General features: G+C 42.5%; 1 protein-coding gene across 4 annotated transcripts in view; it reads left to right on the plus strand.

Moving 5' to 3' along the window:
• The window catches only part of PDZRN3 (PDZ domain containing ring finger 3), a 234,540-nt gene that overhangs the window by 147,070 nt on the left and 69,942 nt on the right, over positions 1 to 17,528 (plus strand). The gene's annotated exons all lie outside the window — the stretch shown is intronic.

Below are 17,528 nucleotides of genomic sequence, written 5' to 3' on the forward strand. Positions count from 1 at the left end.
ATAGTTATCTATTGCAGGGTAACAAATTGCCCCACAATTTATTGCTTTAAAAAATAAAAACTTACATCTTACACAGTTTCTGAGGGTCCAGAATCTGGGGGAAGCTTAGCTGGGTGGTTCTGGTTCAAGGTCTGTCTCTCATGAGGTTGCAGTCAAGCTGTCGACCAGGACTGCGGTCATCTGGAGATGCATTTCAACAGTGGTTCACTCACAGGGCTGTTGGCACGGCTTCAGGTCTTAACTGGCTGTCGTCGGGAGGCCTCAGTTCCTCACCATGTGGGCCTCTCCCAAAGGCTGCTCAAGACGTGCCAACCGGCTTCCCCCACAGTGAATGATCAGAAAGGAGGGGACGGGGAAATGAGGAAAAGATGGACACTGCAGTGTTTTTTATAACCTAATCTTGGAAGTGACCTACCATCACTTCTACCACATCCTGTTAGTCACACAGAACAGCCCTGGCACAGTCCAAGAGGGGACTACACAAGGGTGTGAATACCAGGAGGCAGTGGTCGTTGGGGCATCTTGGAGGCCGATTCCCACAGTGGTACTTGAGTACTGTTGGGTACTCTATCTCTAAGTGTGTGGAGTCACATCCCAAACCGTGAAGGTGGAGAGCTCACCAGAGACCCTAGGAAGACTTCCCTGGAATTAAAGATTTGCACTGAATGCCTACCCCCTGAGCAATCAGTAATATGGGTACATTTTATAGGGTAAGTGTAACCCCATACATGAGTGGGGAGTATTGTCTGTGACTTTTTATCTGCATGCCCGGAGATGGTGCCAAACACTTGTGTTTGCCCCTCTGCCATTTGAGCATCCTACGTTTTACTTTAATATTCTGGTATGTATTTTTGATCTCCCCCTACTGCAAGCACAGCTCATCTTACAGTCTGTTCTAAAAGTATATAGCAACCCCTAGCTAAAGGTTCATTTCATTACAAACTGGCTGAAGGCACTGAATTTAGATTCAATCCCCAGTCTGAGTGTTTCCCCCCAATTTTCTGGGGACAGATTCACTGCAATATTCCCTTAAATGGATTTTTTGGCCTTTCTCTCAGGCCTGCATTTGACATTTTCTCAAGAATGTTTATTTTTTAATTTACAACTTTGAGAGGTTTATTTTATGAGATGGGTTTTATGCAACAAAATCTAATGGGTTCAGAGAGGGGGAAAATCCCTGTGAATTTCAAATTGACTGCCATGAGGAGGAATTATTCATTTCATTTGTTGGAGAAAAATGACAGCTAACATGAAAGCAGAAAGGTTTCAGGTCTCAATTCACAGATGGAACAAATCGCCTTTCATAAGTCAGCACGTTGGGGTTTCGTGTTTGCTGTAAATATCTATTTGTGAGACTTTTGGAAGGACGTGATTAGGGTGTGAGCTCAGTGGAGGATTTTCACAGGGTCCGCTTGGCTAAAGGGGCCCTTTGAATTAAAACAAAAGAAAGTGAAGGCTCTTGCCTCATCAGAACATCAGAGCTTGGAATCCCATGAGCATGTCTTGTATTCCCTTTCTTCTTTCTGGGGCTGGTGATCCCTTCTGTTTTTCAAAAAGAAGATGCCTGGATACTTAATGCCTGGGCTTGCTCCTTCTAATAATATAATGGTGAAATATTAACTTATCAAAGTGCTGGGAGCTTTAATAACCGTTCTCCCCTGACTCTTTGAGCAGAAAGGACTGGAAAAATCGCCATGCTCCCATTTTCACCCTAGCTCCCCATACCACTCCATTAATTTCCAGGCATCGGCCTTCATTAGCGACCCCGTGGCTGAAGGACTGTGTTATGAGGCTGCAAGGTCGTGAACCGCACCATCTACCCCTTGGTTCATTTCACAGCTTGCTTCTTTCTTAATGCCTTACGGCTCATTTTTCCCCCTTCACTTGGCAAGAGGGACCTTTCCCAGGGCCTAAAATGGATGGGTCTCCCGCTGGTTCTCTTTTGTTTAATGCCTCTCTATTCTCTGAACTTAAAAGTGTACACCGTCACCATAATAGTAGCATTTGCTCTGCACTCTCACCACAAATGAAGGTTGGGTTGCAAGGAAATTATGAACCCGTGGTGTTTTAACATAGGCATTTTTCTTACCCAGTCAATTTTTAAATGAAGATGGAACACGAGAGTATGACCTTATTATGCAGTATGTTTACTCTAATCTGTAAACCCCATGGTGGAAGATGGTACTTGGTGAGTTTAATCTGCTTGACCTTTTTTCATAAAGAGGGTAATTATGAGATGTGATTATATTTTCCCACTGACCGCTGTGGTTGGCAGTTTGCTTTAGAAATCCTGTGTGTATAAAATAAACTTCCAAAGCTGATAGAAACAGGGGAGGCACACCTGCTAAGCGCTGGGATTTCTCCCATCTGTCTGGATGGCAAGCCATTGTTACCGCTGACCATTTTCTTTGGCGATTGGCAAGCTGGGGAAGACCATAGCCACTTCTAAAAGTGCCTGCCAAGGTGGCAATGCAAGCAGACCTAAAGGATTTTTCCCTTAAAAGAGGTCCTAGGTGCATAAAGGAGTGATTTAGAAACGTTGGTGATAGCAGGGTAGCATGGTGGCTAAGAATATAAACTCTAGATCCGGGCGGGTTTGGATTTGAGTCCAAATTCTACTACCTATATATGTGTGACTAGTATATTAGTTATCTATTGCTATGTAACAAATTACTCCAAAATCTAGTAGCTTAAAACAACAAACATTAATTATGTCACACAGTTTCTGGAAGTCAGGAATCCCGAGTAGCTCAGGGCTGAGTGGCTCTGGTTCAGAGTCTCTCACCTGGCTATAGTTAGCTTGTTGCCTGGGGCAGCAGACATCTGAGGCTTGCCTGGGGCTGGAGGTTCCACCTCCGAGTTCACTCTTATGGCTGTTGGCTAGAGGCCTCAGTTCCTTACCACATGAGTCTGCTCATGACATTACAGTGGGCTTCTGTGAGAGCAGGTAATCCGAGAAAGAGAGTGCCTAAGGTGGAAGCCTTAGTGTCTTTTATACCATAATCTCAGAAGCGACATACAGTCACTTCTGCTGTATTCTGTTGGTCACACTGACCGGCCCTGGGGCCTTATCCAAGACTGTGAATACCAGACAGGGCCCATTGGGGGCCATTTGGAGGCTGGCTACCACAATCAGGCAAGTTACTTCTCTGAGCCTCCATTTCTTCCTCTGTAAAATGAGGAAAATAATACTTCAAGGGTTATAGTGAAGATTGAATTTTAATGAAAGTGCTTAGCACATCATCTGACTCTGGATAAACTCTATTATTTTTATCATTGTCATCATTGTTGTCAATATCTACTCTGTAAATGGCTATAGTGTTTGAGTGGGCCTATAGATCTTCAGTTCCTGGTTTTTTCCCTTTCTGCTGCTAATAATCCTCCCACCTCCTTGAATTTCACACTCTTTCATTCTTTCTTAGCTGCCCATAATTGAACCCATCAGAATGTCAGTACCTAAAGTCAGATGGCCAAGTCTTCACTGGCTGACATTGAGGACATGGTTAACAGTAGAATTTGCAGAGAACCTGCACAAAACATTGGCCATATCATTAAAACAATGAGAAAAAAAATTTTCTGCAAATGAGTTTTTGGTTAGAGAACTAATACTGGAGTTTGAGAAAAAGAGAACAAGGGCAAAGGAAGAAAGTAACAGTGGAAAGTTGTAGAAGATGCCTTCTCTTACTAAATAGGGTTCATCTGTATGCACATACCCCTTTAAGGATCTGATAGGATCTTTGGACTTTCTTCCTGGAATAAAGCTCATGTGCATACATCCAAGCTGTCATAGAATTTTAAGAGATTCCCGGCTCCCATCTCTTCACTCCAGGTTAATCAACTCAATCTATATAATAAGAGCAAGAATGCAGTAAAGGCCAACATATTATGTGGAGTTCTAATGCATATTTTTTGTAAAGTGAATAGTGATTTGGTGTTCCTTTGTACCCGTCAAACCATCATTTATACAGCTACATGTATCAGACTTTGGGTGTTTTTGACCATTTACTTGCTACTCCAGCTTTCCGAACGATGCCAGCTACCCATAATTTGTTTTTCTCAGCCATGATGTAATCATTAAGTTGCCATAATGAAGATTGAAGGTTTAATAATGGGAAGTGTTACAAATTCCAATTTAATCATTCCTAAATTGATTAGTGACTTTCCCCAAATGCCCGGCCGTGGAAAAACAGAGGGCGAAGAGAGACGAAGTGCGGTGGTCCGAGTTTGATAAATGGCGCTTTGGTGCAGCCGTAATTGAGTTATTGAATTTACTCATCTTCCAAATGATGTTTGCATTGTCTCGGCCATATGTGTTGAGGGCCAGAGAAAGGTCATTAGAAGCTTTAGACCGGGGGCACGTATGGGTTACAGCAGTTTTGAACAGCGACATAGAGGTTAGTCAATTAAAAGAAACACCCAGCTCAAGGTGTCCCGGAGCCTCCTCCCACAGAGTGGTCAGTGGCGAAATCCCAAAGGCCTCTTTAAAAGAGTCTGAAGATTCTGTAAGTAAATATCTACTCTTGGCCTCGGGCTATTTAGCCCCTGACAAATGACATGAGAGAGCCCCTGCGGGCGGATTTGAAGGAAAGGACACCTATAAACAAATCCAGCGCTGGCAGCTCTAACAAAGCCAGAATTGAAATAATTAAACAACAGCCCCGGCCTAGCTCACCAAGAGATGAGCTGTGTTGTTTTCCGCATTGCTTCACTAATGCCAGGTGTGAACTTTTTAACTCTTGACATAGATTTTTCTCCACGATGGTATCTTAAAAACAGTAGATCCGTGATACACTTCAGTTTGAAAAGTTCTGAGGAAAGTTCTTGGTTTTTTCCCCCTGTAGCCCACTCACTTAACCCTGTCTTTGCCCACATTCCAGGCAGGTGTGAACATTAATGCCACGTGTTTCAATGTTTAGTAAATAGCCTGCCTTTTTCTCTGAGCCTATGTATATAGCTGTCATACAATAGAAATTTTAATCTAAGGTTATTTTTACAAATCCTTTAGAATTCGTATAAATAAGCATTCCAAAGCATAGGGGCTAAAGCCAGGAGCCGTTTTGCCTGGGACCTAGAAAAGACATACCTTGAGAATGTAGACCACAGAGGTCCCGAAGAGGGGAGAAGGCAGTGACAGACAGCAAGGGAGTCCCAGCCCTCTTTGAGAGTTAATCCAGTGAGGAAGGCTGAGTGAGTCCAGCTGCCACTTGGCATGGTGAGGGCCGTGTGACTACATGGCACTGGGCCAAAACGTGCATATGGCGAACACAACTCATTTGACAAGCCACCTCAGAAAACTGTCTGCTTTACCTTCATACAAATACAGTATTCTAGAACCCCCTGAAAACACACCATACGCATTTCCCCAAATCAGCTTATGGATTAATTTGTGAAACATAGATACTGTATAAGTTCCCTAGGGCTCCCATAACAAACTGAGTGACTTAGAAAAGAGAAATTTATTGTCTCAAAGTTCTGGAGGCTGGAAGTTGGAAATCAAGGCGTTGGCAGGGCCACGCCGCCCCCCCCCCCCCCCCCCCCCGCCCCCCGAAAGCTGTAGGGGACTCCTTCCTTGCCTCTTCCCAGCTTCTGTGGTTTGCAATTCTTTGGCGTCCCGCGGCTTGTAGATGCATCCCTGCCATTCCCTGTCTTCACATGGCCTTCTCCCTCTGTGTCTTCACCTCCTCTTCCTCTATGTCCAGAGTTCCCCTTGTTTATAGGGACATCGGTCATACTGGATTAGGGCCCACCCTAATGACCTCATCTTAACTTGATTACCTCTAAAGACCCTATTTCCAAATAAGGTCACCTTCTGAAGGACTGGGGGTTAGGACTTCAGCATCTTTTTAGGGGACACATTTCAACCCCTTACAGATACTAAGTTTAAAAATTACACAACTATCTAAATTCTTTCTTCTTGTTATCCAGGTCAATTTGGAATGTGTTTTCTCTCAGATAATTCCATTGATACTTAATTTTCTGGATGTTTAAGGGGAAAAGAAAGAACAGCGAGTACTAATGATTGACCCTAAAAATGTCCCTTGGTGATTTGTTGGTTTGGATGGTTGGCTCAATGGGTCTTGGGTCCCTGAATTTAGGCCCAAGTTACCCAGTTCAGATGGCTTCAGCTCCAGGTTATAGATTTCACTCCAACCCTGGCTGGCTTCTCTAGATATATGGGCCATTGTTTCCAGAAGGGCTTGTCAAAGAGCGTATAAGTTTCTCCCTCCCATTCCAGAATGGCATCCACAGCATATGGCAGGCAGTAGGTGGGATAGGAGAGCTACAGACCTAGATTCAGATCCTGCTGCTGCCTCTCATCCGCTGAGAGACCCTGGTCCTGTTACTGCTGAATGACCTTGATCATGTTACTTAGCTTTCCTGAGCCTTTGTTCCCTCATCCGTAAAAATCAGAGGATGAGGTCCAAATGAGATGGTATGAGCAAGGTACTTAGCAAATAGCACAGGTTAATCAAAAGTTATTTTCTCAAGCAGCCCATCCTTTGTATGGTCCTAGAGCATGCTGCTATAAGTTTAACTGTCATTAACACCATACTTTACAGTTTACAAATCATTTTTACTTATTATTATGTTTAATTTATATTTATTGGATTGATGGACACTATTTAAAATATAAAAATGCTTCTTTCCGATTGTTGACAACTAGTGGCCATAACTGTGAATCTTCCTATGTTAAATATCTTAATTATTTTTTTTTAGCAAACAGCCACAGTTAGCAGTCTGAAAGCTGATATCATACTCCAATGCAGTGGTTCTCAACTGGAGGGGATTTTGCCACCACAGGACTTTTGGCAATGTCTGGAGACATTTTCAGTTGCCACAGCTTGGGGGTGGGGGTAGTAGGTAGATGCCAGTAGTAGGCAGAGGCCAGAGGTGCTGCCCAATGTCCTACAAAGCACAGGAGAGCACCTACAATATAGAATTATGCAGCCCAAGATGTCACTAGTGCCAAGGTTGAGAAACCCTGCTTTAGGCTTCCAAGATATTTTCATGAGTAAGTCCTCGCCTTTAATCAATGAATCCAATCAGAAAATGGATGCCGTGTAAATAGCACTTTGTTTTCTTTCCATCCTGCAAAGAAAACTATTTAAATCAGAGGCAATATTTTCTAATGTTAGGAAAGAAAAAACACCCTGCAGCTTAAGTCAATAAGCATTTGATGAATACATTATCCCTGGGGTATTGTGTTGCTGATAAATGACAGCTGTGGATGAACCTGGCACTCAGGCCAGGCTTTAAACATTAAATGGCTGAAGCTTTTGGGCTGGCTCCTACATTCAGGACGATTGCACAGTGAGCGAGCACACAGCATTGGTGAATTTCACTCAGAGCTGACCAAATGGTAGAGCCATCCCCAGGAGCACACCTGCCCCGGCGTGGTGGGAGACTCCGAGGTCACCGTGACTCCAAATAATGTGACCTTCAAAATATCGGAAGGCTGGTGGCTGGAGTTGCTCAGACTTAATTTATCTTAAAGTGCTAAACCCTTTTTCTTTTTTTCAGAAAGAAAATAGATATTTGGTAGAATCAGAATGCCTAGTACTAGGCATCAGGCCCCAGCCAAAAGTTGATGTGCTGCTTCTTCTTTGAATCTCACAGCAGCTCTTTTGATGGAAGTGCTGATGACCCCATTTCACAGTTGCAGAAACTGAGGCGCTGAGATTAGGTGACAAGCCCAGGTTTATGCAGCTGGTAAGTGGCAGAGCCACGATTAAATCTAGGATTGCTGCCTCCAGATCCCCAATTTAACTCCTGGTTCAGATTTGCATCAATTGACACAATGAGAGAGTTTGGGAGGGAGCTTTTAATAATTAAAGACCGCTGTCTGCAGCTGAGTTATATGCACAGCATGTTAGACACCTGTTTTCGTTCTATCCCCATGGTCGTGGTGCCTGTTATGCATGATAAATCTTGGAAAACTTGGTTTGCCTTTTACAGCCTAGAAGATAGGGTGTGTGCTTGCCCAACATGAGGCGTTCAGGTGCCATCTTCACTGTGTGCCAGTTTCCCATCGACATGTACCTGTTCACGTTCATTTCCAGATAGTTTTAAGTGACTCAAAGCAAGAAAACTGAGTGACTATTTTTCAGGGTGAGAGAGAGAGAAGAGGCGCTTAAAACAGCACAAATTTATCTTACGGTTCTGGAAGTCAGTAGTCGAAAATGTGTCCTGCTGAGTTATAGTCAAGGTCTCCGCAGGGCCACGGTCCTTTGTGGGGGCTATAGAGGAGAATCCACTTCTAAAGGCGGCCTACCTTCCTTGGCTCGTGGCCCCTTCTTGCATCCTCAAAGCCAGCAACGTTAACGTCTCTCTCCCACAGTCACATCTTCTTCTACGTCTGTCTTCCATTTTTCTTCTGTTGAAATAAAATACACACAACATAAAGTTTACCATTTACCCATTTTTAATTGTACAGTTCAGTAGTGTTAAATATATTCACATTGTTGTGCAACCAATTTCCAGAACTTTCTCATCTTGCAAAACTGAAACTCTGTCCCCATTAGACAACTACCCGTTCTCTCCTTCCCCAGCCCCTGGCAATCACCATACTACTTTCTGCTTGTAGGAATTTGACTACTCTAGATACCTCATATAAGTGGAATCATACAATATTTGTCTTCTTGTGACTAGCTTATTTCACTTAGCTTGAGTAGCTATATTTTAAATGGAAATTTTCTCTAACTTCTGGAAATGGAAAATCAGTAATATTTGTCATAAAAGAAGGAATAACCGTGAGAATGAAAGCAGCCCATTATTAGATGCTTGCTGGGTTCTGTTGTCTGTTGTGCGCTAGCATGTCCTTATCTCCCTTTGAGATGAGCAGATATTAGCGAGGTGCAAGATATATCAGCACCAAACTGAGACACTCACCTTTTCATAATCTGGAGGATAGCAAGACATTTGAGAAAGCAAAACTTGCTTGTTCTGCGATTCAGTGTTCATTCAAAGCCTGTCCCTGTACGACTTAGAAAGAGCTCAGGTGCTACTGAGAAGCACCACTGTAGAACATCCAGGTTGGAAAGAAGAAATGGGCAGAAACAGTGAATAAGCAAACAGTCTCAGCGGAGAAACAAATCCTGTTCGTGGAGCATCAGAGTGTGCTGTCGAGTGCACTGAAACAAGAGAGTGGCTCTACCATCCTTCTTTCCTTCACCTGTGCAGATTCTGGTTGATCGTCAGCTATGTGTCTCCAGGTGGTAACAAAAAGCAGTTTAATTCCCCATGAAAATTAGGACTTGACCTGACTCTGTGCCTTTACTGTGAGTACCTGGTGGTTGGAAGCTGCTCGTTAATCCCTTCGTGTCATCCCTAGAGATCACCAACCTTAAAATGAATCTTCAGTCGTGCACCATCTCTGCAGCGGGGATCAGATGGGGTCTGGTGACAGGCCCTGGATTATGGCTGTAGACAATAAACTGTGGGTATTTCAGCAGAAAATCCAAGATAAATTCCTGGGGACCCATTTTTGCCCCTCTTTAGAATCTACGCGATGCCTTACCAAGAGAGAATGAAATGATGCGGCACTTAACATGCTGTAGGAGAAAGGGGAAAAAAATCCTTGTTTTTCTTTTCCTACAAAGTCTACATACATTTCTGCGTAGTTTTTTTATGTACTAGAATATTCTTTCTTCCGTTCCTTTGTTAGTTAAAACCGAATCCAGAGACCTTATTGGGGGTGAATGGTTTTAAACAAGAATTATGTTGCAATGAAGTTTTTGAATTCACATCAAAGCAATGTGAATGTCACTAAAAATTCATTCCAGAGTCTCTGCGTGTTTAGGGAGAAGACGAAGATAAGTCCAGAACCATTTCTAGGTCCTGTGCATCTTTTATGACTCCCTCTTTCACTCACACTATGGACCAGCCCCACCCCCAACTTAATGGCCTCACTAAGGATTCTCTCCTGGGTCTGAATCCTCACCTTGAATACCCTAGGCGAGATCAGAGGTCATTAAGGAAGCCCGTTGTTCTAGGTGAGGTTTCCTTGTCATTTCATTCCCAACTCTCCGAGACACATCCACCCTGAGTCTCTTGCCTTTTGTTGTTACTAATTGGCTTTTTCTTATGATCACGGATTTACCAGCCCTTTAAAAGAACTCCAGGGGCCCTTACCTCCTTTTATCACACTCTCTTGTAGTCCTGCCCAGTGATAACTGTTTGCTTGGGGAGAGAAGGAACTTAACTTTTGTTGGTCTTTTCAGATAGGATACCATATGTCAAATTTGTAAAATCTTGTTAACATTGTGTTTTCCTCGCTAGAGAATTACCCTCTAGTAGGGGAAAATGGAACTGCCAATTACAGCAGACTCCTGCTGTGAATAAACTGATGTTATAGTCCCAGACATCAGGCTGTGCAAGGAGAGAGCCCCTAGTTGCCTTTCCTTTCTTGCCCGATAGACAAAGCTTTAGCATAAAGCATAATTAGCTCAACTGACATTCAGGAAAATACAGTCTTCAGTGTCTGTTTTTATTTTAAGGTATTCTTATTTTGGAGACATAGTCCAAAGCCTTCTTACAATTTATTCGTTGATGTAAAATTCAGTCAACTGGAGGGCAGAATTTGCTTAAAATGTTCAGTGTGTATTTCAAAAGAAAGTTAAAGGAATCTACCTAGTGACCAAAGAAACTGATGGCATATCAGCCTACAACTATTAAACAAGAAACCATAAATCCCCATGGCAGTAGAACTAGTAAATTTTTTAAGCTGCCTCCTTGGGGGGGAATTTGGATCCTACACTAAGTTCTTAATTTTATTGGGACAGAGATATTGCAAAAGGAAAATTGTTTCTCTGGCACTAAACACAAATAATGTACAACAATAATCGTGACTTCCCAGTCGCCATTTTCTGATCTTCAGACCAGGTTCGCCTCATCATTGTGTGGCGGCCTGGTCTTGCTCCTCAGTTTTGGTCCCTTCAGAGGTTTTTCCTTAAAAAAATTAGAAAGGGATATTTTGTTTTGTTTCATTTGGGGTTTTGTTTCCCAAATCCCTTCCTCGAATTCTACAGCCTGGAAACGAGTGATTTGGTGGATGTTCAGACCACATTCTCTATCACCGAGCCTCAGGAAGGTGATTTGTTTTAGAAAGAGGATGATTGATCTGAGATGAAGGAAGGAAAATGTATAGAAAAAGAGGAGAGGCTGAGATTGAAAATGCAAAAACTAAAGAACACAAAAGAAGGTATACTTCATCATTCGTGAAATATTGAGTATGTACCAGGCACCCGGGTAGGCTCTGGGGGGAAGCAGTGGATGCTGCATCAACTCTGCCTGTGAGCACTTCCATTGTAGGTTGGGAAAGAGAGGATGCATACTCTATTCCAACATCACTAAGACTCCTTCCATTACAGTTAATCAACCTAGGGATACTTAGCAGCTGAAACTGTGATCAAGGGTGTCCAGAAACCTAGGAGAGCAGAATCTGTGTTCCAAATAAAGAAAGAGACACCCTTCTCTAGGTTATAAATCCTCTTACAGTAATTTCCAAATAATGAGGAATATCTGTCATCAGTAGCAGCCAGTGTGATAAACTGGCTCCTCATGCTGCTGGTATCTTGGGTTGTCTTAGGGACAAAAACCTCTTGACACTGAGAAACCAGGCAGCTTCCAAACACTGTGTCATGAGTCAGTCTTTTCTGTCTGAGGGTCTCAGCTGTCTGCTTCTTGATTTTGCTAGATCTTTTCTTCCCAAGTCTGACAGAGGAAGAATGGGCCCTGCTTGAGGTCACAATGCAGTGAGCCCCAGGAGAGCAGGACTTCTGCCACTGCTCCCCCGACGAGGTGACCACTTCTTTCTGTAGCTGGCCTTCTCTCCTCACATGTAGGCACACCTCCCTTGCAAGGCTCCCACTTTATCCTCACATGGCTCTTTGCCTTTTCTTTTCCGTCGTTGTTGGTCCCAACAGGGAGTAGTCACAAAACAGCAGAGCAACCAAAGGCAGTGGTCTGTTTTAGTGGTCAAGAACACAGCTTGGAAGCAAGACAGACCTGGGCATGAATCCTGATGTGGGGCATAATACTTAGTGCCTCTAAACTTCTTGTTCTCATTTGTAAAAGTGTGACCAGTAATGCTCATGACAAAAGGGTGTTGAAAAAAATTCAACGTGATAGTGTGTGCAGAATGCTTAGCATGATACCTGGTGTCTGGTGGTGGCCACTTAAATGGTTGCAGCCACTGCTATTGTTAATCGAGAATAGGGATAGCTGCCTAATGGTACAGGCAGAGCCATCAGGAGTCCAAGAGCGGAGGCTTGATTTTCTCTTAACGTGCCATTATACCCAAACAAAAATGCTGTAGACTTCTTGTTACATTATACCATAGGAAGACAACTTCTTGACCTTAAATGGAATCAAGTTCCTTTTTAAAGATTCACAAGCTATATAACACTTTAGTGATGAAATTATGATTTGACACCTCTAGAGCTAAATTACCATTCAGATTGTTTTGAGCTGATTACCCTTGCCTTTCAACGAGAGACCTTCACGATCAAAACTATGAGCATGAAGAACAGCGTTGTTGCAAACGCGTAATCTGACACCTTGCTTTTTATATAATTGAAAGAACGCATATCCCAATTTACGCTCAAGCAAAAATGACATACAGTATCGATGTGAAACATGAAAGATGAACTCTAATTTTTTTTCCTCGTTAATGAATATTGAGCAAATAAATAGAGCATTTCAGGATCCCGGAATATATGGGATTCTGTGTATTTATTTTCTTCATTACTCTGGCCACAATGTCACCCAAGAGTATCTCAGAGATGACAAGCAGGCAGTTAAAGACAGCTCTGTCCAGGCCCTGGCCCTGCCAGAGTGAGTTATGGCCGTGTCTCTGGCCGCCCCACGGCCGAACCTCTGTCCTTGGGGAACGTCTGGCTGTGGATGACTCGGCAGTTGCTGTGACATGTACTTTTTCAGGCGTGTGTGACATGTCTGTGATAGGATGCATCCACTGGCCACAGAACCATCCAAATGACTTAATATTGTCTCCAGATCTCTCTTTGAAAGAGCAAATCAATAATCTATGTGAAAAGTTTGGGATTTCGTGTCCAGATTATCTTGAGAACTTTATGGTTGGGGGTTGCTGAGGGGGAGATGGTGTCTAAACAGATGAATGAAGCAAACTACCTGTTTTTAACATAAACTCATGAGGTAATCGACGCCTCATACACTCGTGCGATGGGTTCCATTAACACAGATCTTTCTGGGTTTATTCAGTTAAATGGGGGGACGTGTCCGAAGGATTTCTTTTAAGATTTCTGGGGTCTCCAAACTCATACTGCCTCTCCTAAGTTTATACAGCTTCCTGAATTATGTGCCAAATTAGCTAAGGATGGCTGTTAAATGCTAAAAATAAAAACATACACATGTAGCGTAGGCCTGACAAATGGTTAGCTCTTTTCAAGCCTGACTGTTTTCACTGAAATGAATTATAGGGTTTAGATTTTCAACCATTTCCTAACATGATCGGACGAGACCCAGTGCTGGTCTCTGTTGATTCATTCGTTCTGAGACCAGCGACACAAATTATAATGAGTAATAGTAAATATAACATGAATCCCTGTATTCATGCCTAATCCATGGACAAGCTGTGTTAAATTCATTTACTGGATGAAAAGAAGCGTTGTTAATTTGTTTCTTCGTTCTTATCAATTAAGAAAGCTTACTAAGAGTACACCATATCACATTCAATGTTAAAACTCTTCATTTAGAAAATACGGACGTCATAAAGAAAGAAAATGATTGGGCTACACTTGCCAGATAGATAATATGCTCCCTGAGGAGAAATTAAAAATTCCTTCATTTGTAAGAAACCTGTAGTTTCCAGGGGATTGTCAAGATGACTCAGGATTGGAGGCCTCAAACTGTTGGTCCTATTTACTTTGGTTTTAATGACTCCCAACAGATGAGGGGCTAGTTGGCTTGCTGACTGGGTCAGTAATGACCTTCGGCCATTGCGATGGAAAAGAAAGGTCATCCTGGGGAGGACACAACTCATAGCTCAGGCCCTAAAGATCACGGAGAGAATGTTAGCGTAGAGCATTGTTTTCCAGTCATCATTCTCTCACCTATTGATCTTTTTTTTGTCAGTGACAGGATTCTTTTGCTCATTTTCTTTTGCTATTAATTCTCAAAAGCGACAAACTTTTAGTTGCATAAAACAACAACAACAAACAAACACCCACTATGTATGTATGAGAATGCTAACAATAGTGCAGTCTGCCATCTTCCATACATACATGTTGTCATCTGCCTTTCTTTATTGAAATGGGAGATGCGCGGAGCTCTCGTGGAAAGGGTATGGGTGGACTTCCACAGACCGACATCTGGATGTGATTGCTGACCACCACATACTAGTGGGGTGACCCTGGAAAATTTGCTTAACTGCTCTGAGTCCCGGCTTCCTCATCTATGAACTGGGAATAAAAGAAAGTGCATAAGTCCTAAAGTTGTTTTGAGGACTAAGTGAGATCGTGTAGCTAAGGCTTCTTGCACTGTGCTAGTATATGGTAGGTGTTCAGTAAATCCTCCTTTGCCATGAAAGCCTCAAATAAACACCACCGTTGGAAGAAAATTACTTTAAATGGAAAAAAGATTCCAAAATATCTGCACTAAGGTATAGGACCCATTCACAGGGAATTACCTGAACCTGTAAGATAAACTCATTTGGATTTGTTCAAAGCAGCAGAAGAAACCATCACTCGGAGGTGGCCAGTCTCTGAGAGAGGTGTTGGCCTCACATTTGGGAGCAGTCAGTTAACAGCCCTTATAGCACCTGCTGGACACCTGAGTTGAGTCCACCCACTAGACTACCGTGGTGCCTCCTTTTTTCTGAGTGTGTCAATAAAGAAAGCAAAGCCACCCCAAAGAAGACTGCACCCAATGGCTGAGGACCCCATTTGGAGGGTCCACTACATTCAGTCCTTCAAGGGAGAAAAAGGTAAAAAGCAAGGGCAGGGCACGTTTTTCTCCGTTGATAACCATACTCTAGGTCTTTGCACCAGAGTGCCCCTCCAGTTTCCGTGGCAGAGCTGCTGCTGGCTTTGCCGTTCCTCATTCCTGGGATCGCGGGCACTGGGTTAGCAGGATGATGGGAAACACTGCCCATAGGACAGGGGCCCGGTGTGGAAGAAGAGGTCAGTGGGAGCCCAGGGGGCACCCGGGAACAGCAGGCACTCTAGCAATATGACTGTCTCCAACATCCCCTGAATTAGTTGTAGTTAGAGTTGAACAAAAATGTATTGGGTCTTTCTTCACCCAACAAATACCATTTATTCACCAACGCTATTCTTCTGTTCTTGAGCCTTGATACCTCTCTGAATTTGAGCTAAGCTGAAATTTCTCCCCCATCTCACTCCACCTCACCCCCCAACAAGAGACTTTTTCAAAATAGGCATTTTACTTTAGTGTCCTAGCAGGATGCATATAATTTATTTATTTACTTATTTATTTATTTATTTATTCATAAATGTGTGGAGGTTTCCCTAACGATGGGCCGCATCAGAGCTTTTCTTTCTTTTTTTTAATGATTGGCACCTGAGCTAACAGCTGTTGCCAATCTTTTTTTTCTTTTTTCTGCTTTTTCTCCCCATAAGCCCCCAGTACATAGTTGCGTGTTTTAGTTGTGGGTCCTTCTAGTTGTAGCATGTGGGACGCCACCTCAGCATGGCCTGATGAGTGGTGCCATGTACGCATAGGATCCAAACTGGTGAAACCCTTGGCTGCCGAAGCAGAGCACGTGAACTTAACCACTCGGCAACCAGGCCAGCCCCCCCTATAATTTAAATGTTAGTATGTAAGTACTGTGATTTCCTTTTTAATTTTTCCACTTCAAGTGTGTGGAGACCATCCTCTCAAAATTCACAGAAGAAATTCATAGCCACGTCTCTGTGGCTCAATTTTACATCTTGCTAGGTGGTGGTGGTATGATGGTCGTAGTTGTCTTTAAAGCAATTGGCCTAACCTATCAAAGGATGGATAAATGGATGCCCTTTCTCTTAACTTCCATTTATACATGAAAGTGTTATTTTGGTTGGAGACCTATGTCTCTTTACTGTCTATCAGCAATTCGTTCTTCCAGAAAAAAAGGTCGGTGTCATTTGCTTCAAATTTGAAAATATGACCTTTTATTTAAAATGTTAGTAGTTCTTATAGCAGATAGTTTTTTAAAAATATGATTCTCTTTTTTTTTTCCACCAATAGGCATTATTTTGTTTTACTTGTGTCACATCTTTACTCAACCATAAATGTAAACCTTGATTGCATCTTAGGAAAATAAGATTGGTCTACTCACCCAGGACTTTGTTAGGGTGGGCAAAGCTAAAATGAAAGCTGCTCTGATATCATAGTGAATAAGTCAATATTTGCCAACTCTGGGCAAGTCTCACCATCTGACCTTAATTACTCCTCCGGTGGGGAGGGTCTCACCATGATACCGAGGGAAACATACACAGCTTTCTTTCTCCTAGATATCCAAGAAGCTAACGTTTATTTTAGACTGTATGGACAGTGTATTGTGTTTTTACCCTAACACCGTTCCAAGAAAGCAAAGAACATCTTCTGACTACTACTAATTTAGTTTTAAATGTATTTCTCCCTACCACCATTACTGCTGTTTTTTAAGAAGCTCAGAAGAAATGGTGATTATTTATGCAGGGTTTGTGCTCCCTCTGCTGGTTCTGTAATTAACTAATAAGTCTAATTCCCATAACTATGCTGATGTCATCGATTACTTTTGTGCATGGTTGTGGAATTACCCAAATCAGCATGTTCTGTTCAGACATCATCAGGAAAATTAGGAAGAGGTCAGAGGAGGACAGTTGGTCTAGTGAAGAAAATGTATGTTTTGACTTGTCTGCATCTGTGTTTGAAAAACCTAAATGCAGTTTTATGCTTTTATTTGCTCAATGCTAGCGAAAAATGACCCATCGTTGTTAAAACTGGCATATTACATCTCACCCTCTCAGAGGATTTTGGAAACAAATAAGACTTTTTCATTCTTAGAACAAGATTGATTATGATATCTATTTTGCAAGTGAGAAAAACAGAAGCTCAGAAATCATATTCCTTGCTCCTGAGAGCCTCTACAGGCTAAGAAAGTAGACTTCCGCAGGTGGCACATAGTGGCCAGTGTCTTGACTGCCTGGATCTGAAATGTCTTTCTTTACAAGTGTGAGGATAGTGGTGGAGCCGTTTCTTAAAGTCAACGTAGCATCATGTCGTCATTAAGAGGTCAGGCTCTATAGTTGGATCAACTGAGGTTGGATTCTGGTTCCAGCACTTACTGTGTGATTCTGAGTAGGTTCCCTAACCTTCTCAACGTCACCTTTCTTGTCTACAAACTGGAAGGAATATTCTAGGCAAGAGTTTTTATCTCGTGGGGTTATTGTAAGGATTAAATTAAATAATGCAGAGTAATGCTTAACGCATATTGATGATGATGATCTGAGAATAGGGTTTGGTCATTACTCATGGTGATTCTTTCTTCTACATGAAAACAGCCTCTT

This window comes from Equus caballus, chromosome 16 (assembly GCF_041296265.1).
Source record: "Equus caballus isolate H_3958 breed thoroughbred chromosome 16, TB-T2T, whole genome shotgun sequence".
NCBI classification, from domain to species: domain Eukaryota; kingdom Metazoa; phylum Chordata; class Mammalia; order Perissodactyla; family Equidae; genus Equus; species Equus caballus.